Source organism: Phaseolus vulgaris, chromosome 2 (genome assembly GCF_051622355.1).
Source record: "Phaseolus vulgaris cultivar YP4 chromosome 2, ASM5162235v1, whole genome shotgun sequence".
Lineage (NCBI taxonomy): Eukaryota > Viridiplantae > Streptophyta > Magnoliopsida > Fabales > Fabaceae > Phaseolus > Phaseolus vulgaris.
Genome location: NC_143499.1, coordinates 1,780,398 through 1,792,593, shown reverse-complemented (window position 1 = coordinate 1,792,593; position 12,196 = coordinate 1,780,398).

The following is a 12,196-nucleotide window of genomic DNA, read 5'->3' as shown; positions in this document are numbered from 1 at the left end:
TTTGTGCTTGTTTCCTTTGACCCATATGAAAGCATATTAATATTAATCCAATATTCCAACAGGGTCTTTATGTTGGGATTGGTTTTTAGGTTGTGTGAAATGGTCAAATGGGTTGGTTGGTTCGCTTAATTTGATGAATGATTTGGATTGAATTGTGAAATTTAAACAAGACAACCCAATTTTTTACTGGTTCCGGATAATTGAGCAAGTTCTTTAGTCATCGCTCTAAATTTTCTTGAAAGACTATAATACGTTTCACACCCACACATGTATATGTGTGTTCATATATATAATAAGTTAGCAGGATTAAGCACTCTCAAATATTAATTCAATTTTGAATTATTTATTATGTAATTTTTTATTTCCATCAAACCGTTTCAAATAAATAAATGGATAATGATACATTGTTTATTATGTAATTTTTATTTTCATTACACCGAATAAATAAATGGACAATGATACATTGACAACTCATATATTTTATACAACCATATTACAACTCTTAATACTATTATTTCAATTTTTTTATATCATTTAATTCTAAACTTATCCTTTATTATTTATATTTATTTCTAAACCCAACACATCAAGAGTGGTATACAACTCTATGGATTGTCAAACTATCATTTTTCTAACATTTTTCTAAGATCTTCGATTTTGATTTTTTCTCTATCCGAACATTGAATTAATGTAGTTACACTATAACATTCAAGTTAATATGAATTTAGATCCTCAAATTAATATAAATTTAAGAAGAGTATAACTTTTAGAATTAAAATTTTATTATCTTTTTGTTGAAGGGATTGACACTTATATATAGTGGTTGTCTTATATATAGTATTTTTCGACCTGTAACATAATAAGAACATATGATTTTGATGTTATCATGTTAGTTTTAAAGGGGAATAAGATACACTATAGCTAGTTTTAAAGGAGAATGAAATACACTATAACAAAAAAGAGATAATGATTCTATGAAAGGAAAATTTTAGCTTTTGATAGATGTCTCAAAAAGTTTTTATCATTTATTATTTTGTTGATAGATTGTAACAAAATTGAAATATTCCTAAAACATTTCACTTTATTTTCTCATTTTTTCTCAATAAAAATAAAATAAAATAATAGTTTCATTATTATCCAAACTCTCTCCATCCCCACAAAGTGTAGTTTTTCCATAGAAAAACACGGTTACACATTTCCTTACAAGTTTTGTTTTAATATGTATCTTTATTTATATATATATATATATATATATATATATATAAACATAAAAAAAAAGGAAAATGTAAAATCATATAATGCAAAGAAATTAAGCAATAAATTAGAAAAAGACAATATACTAAATATGAACAAAAGTAATCTAATGCTTTTTAAACTATCTTGTCACCCCCTAATTGGGGAAAACAACATATGTTGTGCGAAAGTAAGGCAAAAAAAATGTGAGTAAATGGTAGCTTTTTTAAGTTAACTGAATATAATCGCAGGCAACCCTCAATGTAGTTGGTGGTGGTCGGAATAAGGTTTTAAAGTATCAGGAAACTTTTAAAGTAAAACCTTTGTATGTCTTCCTGTCTGGTGAAGCTCATCACTAATCTCTGCTTATTTTCAATCATAGGTTTGAATATAGAACCAGGAAAGCTCTCAAACATTTAAAAATAATAATAAAAAGTAAACAAAATGATAGCAGCACAAAGTAATCATTATGTGAAAGAATTTAATTCTGATTTATTAGCAAGGAGCTGATATAGTTAAGCAGTTAAAATTGAAAATTTATGAGATTTTGGATGCAAACTTCATCACTGCCACACACAAAGAAATGGAACATTTCACTTCAGAATATAAGTACAAAACGTCAAATAAGTAATGGATTAAACAAAATTTACTCTCTTGATTTTCTTATCAATAGCTAAATTTTTTAATTTACTTTGTAAAAGTTAATCGCTCTTTCCATTCTAAAATGACTTCAACTTTATTTTCGTAAAAAAAAGTTGATTAATATTTTTACCTTTAAACGGAACAATATATTTTTTTAAAGTTTATCGTTGAATTCTATTAATTAAAATCGTGTTTTTATTAAAAGAGTGAGACGATTATAGTAAAATTAATTTCAAAACGACATTTTTTTTAGTATTGTTGATGTTTACAAAATAATCTAGATTACTACAGAATTAAAAATCATCCTTGTATCCTCGTAAAAAAATAATATTTATTATTTCGATGATGGTTAACCTGATCCTACTGTCAAATTGTACTTGTATCGAACATGTCAGTGAAACAAGCTAAACAAAACTTAACTACCATTTCAGACAAAATAAGTTAATTAAATGAAAATATTTTTGAACAATACATAAAAAAAAATTACTGGATAGAAATCAATTTAAAAAAACATTTAATTATTAATTAAATTAGATATTAGAAACTAACAAAATATTATTATTTAAAATAGTTTATATTATTAATAAAATTTATAATTTTTTTTAAATTATATCTAATTAATTCAATTTTAAAATCTAAATTAATTAATAACTAATTATATATAAATTTTAAAATGATTGATTAATGATAAAAAAAATATTTTAAATATCAGTTAATTTTTAAAATAATATCAGATTTAATCAATATAATAATTAATTACTTTTTTTAAAAATTAATTTCTATTAAATAGTTTTGTATTGTAGTGTATAAGATAAATTGTTATACAACTTACGTGGGTGTTGTATCTGGTGTACATTAAATCAGCATTAATGAAGTTTTGGCCTTTAAGGGGGATAACATGAACGATAATGATGGTGAATTTGTTTTGTAGGTTGCATGCTTAGGAGTGAAGAGGAGCCAGAAAGGTGAGAATTCAATAGTGGAGGTGCAACTGTGTTGTGCTAAAGTAAGAAGATTAGGTTAGATTCCAGGTCAATCACGTGCATTCTTGTCTTCTACTTCCACAGTTCAATATCTCTCACCCTCTCTCTCTATGCTTTTCTTTTTACACTGCTTTTCCTTTCAGCCTTATCCCATGATAACTATAAGCTTTGAAAGAATGATGGTCTTTATTAGTAATGAAGTGGTATGTGCCGAGAACTAATCGAAACATTCGACACATTTAACCATTAACTTAACGTTCAAATTAAAGTCAACTATTATTAAAAATTAGATAATGTAACTATAAGTGTGATTCATTCCACTAATCGAACTCAATAAGGTAAGTTTATTAAAATAATATAAATAACGCACATTAAAAAAAAATGTACGTCATTATTACTGTACACACCTAAGTGCTGAATACTTTTTTTTATTGACTTAAGCGTCGAAGTATCTTCTGCGAGTACCTCTTCCATTAGACATTTGAAAGACTGAGAACCGAAGGAGTAGTACGAAAATCAGAAAGATAAAAGTGAAACCTTAACAGCCTAGTCCAAGCATGAACAAGTTCTCACCTGTCACTTTTCTATGCCCAAATTCTTGAACCACGATACACATCATGCAGGTTTCTGCTAACCTTTCATGCTTCTGCATTGTCTTCTACTACTGCAATATACTTCATTTGTTTATGTATATATGGGTACCATTGAATACAAAACTATTCTTTTTCTATAGAAAAACTTCGGAATGATCATTTTGTATATAAGGGTACGTGTGAATACAAAATTATTTAATGAAAATTTTGAAATCTTTCTCTTTTACGGCCTGTTCGTTTCTTGACGAAGAATGACGAAAAAAAGTTAAAGTTGAAAAAACGAAAAAATAAATGTATGAAAACGTGAGGTAATTTTTTTTTTTAAAACTTTCTCTTTGTGAATAGATTTGCAGGAAAAATGGATTTATATTGATTTTGTTTTAAAAAATTAATAAACTACATAATGATTATATATATGTAAAATATATTTTAATATATATAATATTTATAATTTTTGTATTAATGATTAAAATTATTTTGTATATTATAATAAAATAAATAATAAATAAAAGATTAATTTTAATTATTAATACGTATTTTTATTTATTTATTTTAATTCTAATACATATTTTTAGATTCTTTTATATTAAATCATTTTTTAATTTTTTAAAAAATTATTATTTATCAAATTTGTAAACTTATATTTTATACATTTAAAAAATCTTTCACAATATTACATCAATTTCAAATTTCAATAAACTTTCCTCACAAATCTATTCTAATCCAAACAACTTCACTTTCCTCTCAATCATTTCAAATTCATTCCCTCAAATCCCCTCCTCAATCCAAACACACCCTTAGAATTAAAAATTTTCTTTTAAAGAGTTTTGTGTGTGTGGGTCATATTCTAGCTCTTATATCACTTAATGCTAACATCAGATGGCTAATTACCAATAATTTGTAATTAATGAACTAATTAAGAAATTTGCATTACATTTAATATATTAAGTTTAACCGTTGTTCTCAGTTATATTTTAATTAATTTACTTATTTCTATTCAATGTAAAACTTTACGTTTCAAACATTGGGTATATATTTTTCATTTTATGAGGAGATTATATTTTCTTCTTGTAATCGTTAAATTACACTTCTCTTTTTTTTTTCTTTTGTTTGAAAATACATGCTCTTTTTTCTTAAAAGATCAATGTTTTCGTGAGTTAATTTAATGCTTATTAAAAATATAGAGATTTTTTGTACATTAATTCTCAATATGATTAATAGTCAGTTTTTAGTATTTACTATTGATCTCTTAATCTTATAATATAAAACTAGAGGAGATTTTAAGCAATAATAAAAATATTGTTTATTTTATTTTATTTTCTAAGATTTTTCTAAATTAGTTTGGACTACAAAATTATAGACAAGTATGCGGAGATGCTTTCGTAATTATTCACTACTACTGTTAATGAAATTTATTTATGTTGAATTTTTTTAAAATGCACTATTCAATAAAATCTCTACGTCATAAGCTTTAATCCGGTGAATCCTATTGAAACTTAAAGTACAAATTAATACTTGATAATGGGGACCGTATTTTTAAAGAAAAATAAAATGTAGTTTGATTATTCCTCTTGATAAAGGAGATAAATTAAAGTACATAAAAAGAAGTAAAAATAAAATAGAAAATAAGATAAAAGCTAAAAGTGTTTTATTCAAGGTAAATAGAAAATAAATGAGAAAAGAGTAAAAAAATAATACTTATTTTTTTTGTTTTACCTTTTGTTCACTAAATAATTCAACATAAACTCGTTTCTTTCTTTCTACATTTTCAATACCAAACATGTCACGGAAGAGGAGAGTATTATTTAGGGTATGTCTTGAAAAATATTTTAATAAAAACTTATAAGAAAAAGATGAAATTAACTTTTTATAAATAAAAATAGTTTATATATGTTAAAAAAATATAAAGAAATTATATAAAATAACTTTTATAAATTAGGTTATACATAAATTAATCTTAATTTGTTTGCTTATTTTTAAATTTTAACTGATAAACTTTGTATTTTCTCAAGAGTACCTAATGTGTGTTGAGATGTATAGATAGAAAAAAGAACAAGGCTAAACTGCTAAATTACAACCAAAACGGAAATCCAAATTAATTAATTTAAAAAAAAAAAAAAAAAAAAAAAACTCCATAGAGAATAGACAGCTTTAGTTGTATCAAATTATTAGTTCTGAAAACGGCACTATACCGTTATATCTAACCCTTATCAATAAACAATGATAACATTTGTGAAGTTCGTTACATTTTTTACTAAATCATCTATTGAAATTGTAATATGTAAATATTTATCTTAAATTCAGTTATATAAAAATATTTATTATTAAAGATTATGTGTCATTTGTGTCGATGAAAAAACATAATACTAAAACACAATAAATTTAATCTATATGTTTGAAAAAAAAATATCAAACAGCTTATACAATTTATAACACAAGCAACGAGAGGATTGTTTCTTCCTGCACCTCCATACTTTCTTCTCTTACCTCCATAAGTTTTCAAATTTCCAAAAGTACCCCTTTATAATATTTCGGATTACATAATCCAAAAGTCATTTTTCAAATTTGTAATTAGCTACCAGATTACATAATCCGGAAGTCATTTTTCAGATTCATGATTATTCTTCGGATTACATAATCCAAAAGTCTTATTTAACTTCTGGATTATGTAATCCGGAAGTCTTTTTTCAAATGAGTTTCCGAATTACATAATTCGGAAACTACTCTATGGGGTGACACAAGAAGGACAAAAATATATTTTCATGTTGTGTATGGAGGTGGCAGAAGAAGATATGTAGGTGCAGGAAGAAACAGTCCAACGAGAGAAGGTGTTAGCTAAATATATTAGCCCATGTTAAACTCATATTGGGCCTGAGTCATGAAGTATTATGCGTGTTTCTTCCTGCACCCTAACAAATTATTTCCGAACCCCACTATTTTCGAAAAAGACTATTTTACCCCTTTTAACATGACTTTCAGATTAATTTTTCTAAAATATTTTTGGAACATACTTTCAGAACACATATCATTCTTAAAGTTAAAACAATATCTTTAAGAAAGGATATTCCAAAATATTTTTTTATCTTTCAGATTTCATATTCAAGAAACAACTGTTACTTACAGAACTTCTTACATAATTTGGATATTTAGAATAATACAGGGGTGCAGGAAGAAAAATGTAGGAATACAAGAAAAAAACTCAAATATTATTCCCACAGCTATGCAAGTTAAGGAAGGCTTTTTCTTCCTACACCCCTATATTATTAAGTATAATAATTTTTAATTACTTAAAAATAATTACATCTTTGTGTCAATTTTATAACATCGATTAAAACTAAAATGTAATAATACTCTGAGTACTGACTTAAACACTTATATATCTATTATTTTAAACTGTTAGTTTTGTAAGAGTTGGTCCTCTAGATTTTTATTTTCTTCTAAAATATCTTCCTTCGACCTTGAGAAGATGGAAGCATTTATGTCGTATTTGGTAATGTTCATTGTCTACGTTGATAAACTGAAATCACACAAAGAGTGAGGACAAAATTTATGTTGATTGCTTATATTAATAAAATAAAATAAAAACATAAGGTGGAAAAAAAACTAAATATAATTTTTTAGCAATTTAATGTTATTTTTAAATTAAATTTAAAATTTTATTTCAATAATATACGAAACATTCAATAAATAATTTATTACAAATATTAATTACGTCAATAGAACTTCAAAATTCAATTAAAGAATAATATTAATATTATATATTTTTATAATATCTAAGTTTTGTCTAATAAAATCATTTTTATTTATATTTTTTACTTTTTCAAAAAAATTAATAAAAATTATTTCATGTTTTACTTTTCATCTACTTTTATTTTCTATTTTATTTTTCTTTCGTTTTTTTTTTCATTTTAAACGGAGTTAATTCGTTGCTCTCACTACAAAAATATCAAATGGAATTCACTATGTATTCATAAAATATTAGGTTGTCATTCCGTTTTATCTTGTAAACGTACTTTTTAAAAATAAAATAAAATTTGTAACACCTTATTTAACCTAAATATCTGTATATAAGATATCATTGCTAGTAATTAATGGGTTTACATCATTATGAATATTTTAAAAAACGTATAATTATAAAAAAAAATAGAACTGCATAAATATATATTATATCACCACAAGAAATTCATCAAATTATAACTAATTTTAAATACTAAAATAATTAGTTGTTATTGAACTAAATTAGAAACTATTTAAAAAAAAAAATTATTAATATCTAAATTAATTTCTATTATTAATTTAAAATTATAAAATAATTTTTAAATTAATATCTAACCATTAGTTATCAAGATTTTAGTTACTAATATTTTACATTTTAAATTAGTCTCTAAAAAACTAATTGAAACCAATTTAAAATCTAAAATAATAGTAATTAAAAACTAATTTAGATATTAATTTATAAATTATTTTATAATTTTTTTATTAATAATGGAAATTTCTTTAAATACAAATAATTTTTTAATCTTTAAAATAATATCTAATTTAGTTAATATAGTGACTAATTATTTTTGTCTCTAAATTTGATTATTATTTAATAAATTTCTTATAATGTATATTAAATATAATTAAAAGATGTTTTACCATAAACAACAGATAAGTTATTAAGATTTAAATAATAATACTTATAACTTAATTCATAAATGAAGTCATAAGAATATAATTATAAATAATTCTAACTCAACCTCTCATTTAAATGAATGTGAGTTCATAACATCAACTATAATACATACATGTGTTTTAAATATGTAATAAATTATTTCTAGACTTCTCACCACTTTACACAATTTAAATGCTTAACTAAACATATATATATATATATATAAGTGTTTGTATTTAATATATTTACTTTATAATTTGAATAGTCAAATTAAATAATGAATTAACAATATGTGTTTTGATCAACATAACACTTGAGTATTCAAAGAAAAATATTTATTTTTATCTTATTTTCTCTTGACTGAAGCATGTTATTGGAGTGAGAATATCATCACTTGAAGTATGAGACAATATAACAATGATCATGTTTTCTCTTTCAGTTTCACTCGAGAGAAAGTATATCATTTGAGTAAAAGTTTTATAAAAAACATTTTTAAAACTTACAAAAAAACTGTATACCAAATTTAAGACCTCTAACAAGTCTAAAATGCTCAATTATAATTATATATTGTTCACATTTCATGTTGAAATCATTTCGACTCAAAATAATAATTTAAAACTCAACACTTTATTCAATCTTCAATTTAATGTACATCTTAATTTAAAAAATGACCTAATTAAATAAAAATAAATCTAATTATTTTTACGAAATTTCACAAACTCAAATAAAAGTAATTTTCTATTCCAATGTGCACAAAATTCGAGTCAAATTATAGAGGATCATAACATTGTAAAGTAATTACAAACATCTCATTTTACTTTCTAATGTTTCACATACACAAATAGTGATCCAATTTCAAATTTCACTTGGTTCTTAAACATATTTCAATTACAATAGTTACCTAAAAATTACCCGTAATCTAATATATAACTACGGAGGGTAAGAGGCCTTAAGTCCAAAGTTATACAATATTTACACCCTAATACGAGAGACGATTACAATTTAAAAGATTAATTTAAAAAAACATGAGCATATCTCATTATAATTTACTACAAAAACATATCAAATGCAATTATAATCGTGAGTATTTATTTTTTACTGCCATTGCATGTGATTAAGTACTGCATCGCTAATATTTCTATAAGAATACCATATGGGTTAGTACTAATTACACATGTCAATGAAAATTAAACAAATGACAGACACAAAAAAAAAAAAATTTGGTTGATGCAAATTAGAACAATTAACCGCTTTTTGGCAGATTTTTTGTTTGACTATGAATGGTGAAATTAAGCATAATTATGCAGATTTCTCTGTATATCTCGCTCATGCGGGTTACTTCTGGCTTAAGCAAGAAAAGAATGGAAAGATGAGGTGCTCTGGATCCATTTTTGTCCAAGCGAGAAGAAATCTCGCTAAGGCGAAATGGGATAAAATTTGGGGTTGTTCTCGGGTTTACTCTCGCTCAAGCGAGAGGATTTAGTTACGTGTTTAACTGAATTTTGAGATATGTTGGATTGTTTAGAAAAGTTTAAAATATGATGTGATTGAATGGTGCATTGATGTGTTAAATGAGGTATGAAATGATGTGAAAGTATGATCAAAACATAGTATTTTCAGGAAAGAAAATACCGTGTTGAGATTGTTATTTAGGGTGTATTGATTTGTGACGATCTTGAGTCTACTGATATAATGGAATCACATAGATGAAGTTATTTGGTTAGTGAGAGTCAAAGGAGGTTCATTTAGCTGAGTTTGAGGTTTGAAAGAATTTATCAGAGCAAATCAAATGTATTTACCCTGTCATATGAAATGATTAGACGATGAGATATTAAGATGATTATGTGAATGCATGAGTGAATTTCACAGCGAGTAGTATGACAAGTGCAACTCTCTGGATGCTAATTTAAATACACGAGTCTATTTTTCGGAAGTAGAGATAAGTGATTATGTGTTGTGAGTCACTAGAAGTTTAACATGTGAATTTTGATAGACACTTGATGATTATGTGGAAATGCATGAGAATTGATGACTTTATGTGGATATTTAAATTTATATTTATATTAGAATTTACCCTTTGCTTTGTTTTGTGATTGTTTTGTTTTTAATATGTGATGATCGTGTGTTTACACGAGAACAAATTATGTTACGGGTGATAAAACTCCTTAATGAGAAGCTGAATAATGAAAATATTTATATTGTTTTGAATATTTTGTTTAAAACTTTTTTTTGTATATATTTAAAATTTCCATGAGGGAATATATTTTGAAACATTGTATTGTATGAAAGAGTTATATATAATGTGTAATATTCAGCAAAATGAAAAAGAAAAAGAAATGTAAACTATTTATTTTTTACTGAAATTATTTTTCTTTGCATTTTCCCTACTTCTTTTTCATACAATATATTTCATTCTCACTTTATATATATTATTAATGGTTTTTTTTTAGGGATCGAGAGAGTAATTGTTATTGGATGAATAACTGATTCATTCCATTCAGTCGTAATTTTCTTCTGTTCTCAAACTTCACCTTTCAATTTGAAGTGTACAACCAAAAAATTCTTTGACACTTAAAAAAATATTTAATATTCAAGTACAATTAATTATATAATAATAACATATTCATTACCCTGTTTATTTATTCACATTCTACATATTTAGTTCTCCTCTTAAAAAAACACTTGAAGAGTCGAGAAAACCAACATTAATAAAATTGAATATATGGATACTTCTCACTCAAATCGATAATTTTTTTAATAAAATTTTAAGTCAATTATCTATTTTTTATTTAAATAATATTATTTTAATATACATCTACTTATCATTATATTTTTTCTTTCATATTAATTAAGTTAAAACATAATAAAGATTATGCTATTTTAAAATAATAAAAAATCCCATCTTCATTAAAGACTGGTAGTTGAAAAGAAAGAGAGAATATACATTAAACTTTTAGTTTTTGTTTTTTCCTAAGTATGCGACATCTCGAAGGCCAACCACAGTAATCATACTTATTAAAAGTGTCCTAATTGTTATGACATATTGACATGCATCACAAAAATAAACAAAATGCAATCTTTTCAAAAGGAATTCGTAAAGAATGCATGGGCCTGATTTCGTTTTCCCACAATCATTTATACTTATCATGATTCCATTTCAATTGAGAACATGTTTTAACTTATGGGTCACTCAACCCACTTGCATACTTCATATTTCCAACTTTTGGACATTCAAAAGCATTAATCAACAAATGTAATAGTGACTTTAATTCTAACAGATCAGGGTTATGTATTTGAAATTTCAACTGCATGAATTCCAATAATAGAAAATGAAGTTCACAGGTTTAATTATAAAATATATGATTGGTAAAACTGCGTTGCAAACAGTATTTTTCGAACTAATCCTGATTCAGTTCTTAACATATTTAAAAATATCAATTTGTGCTGACATAATTGAAGAAATAAATGACTTGTAACAATTTCCTGAGGAATGGTTAATCAGTCTACGATTAGAGGGTATTTTTTTCCAATTTTGTTTTCCCGACCTAAAATCATGTGGCAAAAAAATATTTGAATTTAATTTTAAACAAACTTTTTTTTTTAAATTTAGATTTTAAATATGTACGGAAACCGCACAAGTTATTAATTAACGAAAGAGCAAACCTTTTAGAAACAGGGAACATATACGAGGTTAATATTTTTTAACATGATTTGTTCTATACGTAAAATTGATATATTCATATTTTATTTTAAACAAATAAAATAGTTGTTCACTAGGAATCTTTGTTAATAATAGTGTTTCCGGAGGAGCCACGCGAAGCTCGAATTTGTGTATCCAATCATACGAGGATGTGTGACACAGAAAATTTTATTTTGGTTTTTCAATGTTTAATTTTAGGGAAAAAAAATCTTAATCTTTTGTTCGCGACTGCTTTGGCTTAGAAAAATAGGCTATGAACGTTCCTATAAGCATTTTTTTGGGTACAGTTTTAAATATATGCATATTCTTTTGGGTACAGATTCATACGGGCATGGAATGCAAAGCAGTACATTATTAAATTATGTTTTTCTTTAAATTTCTAAATATAATA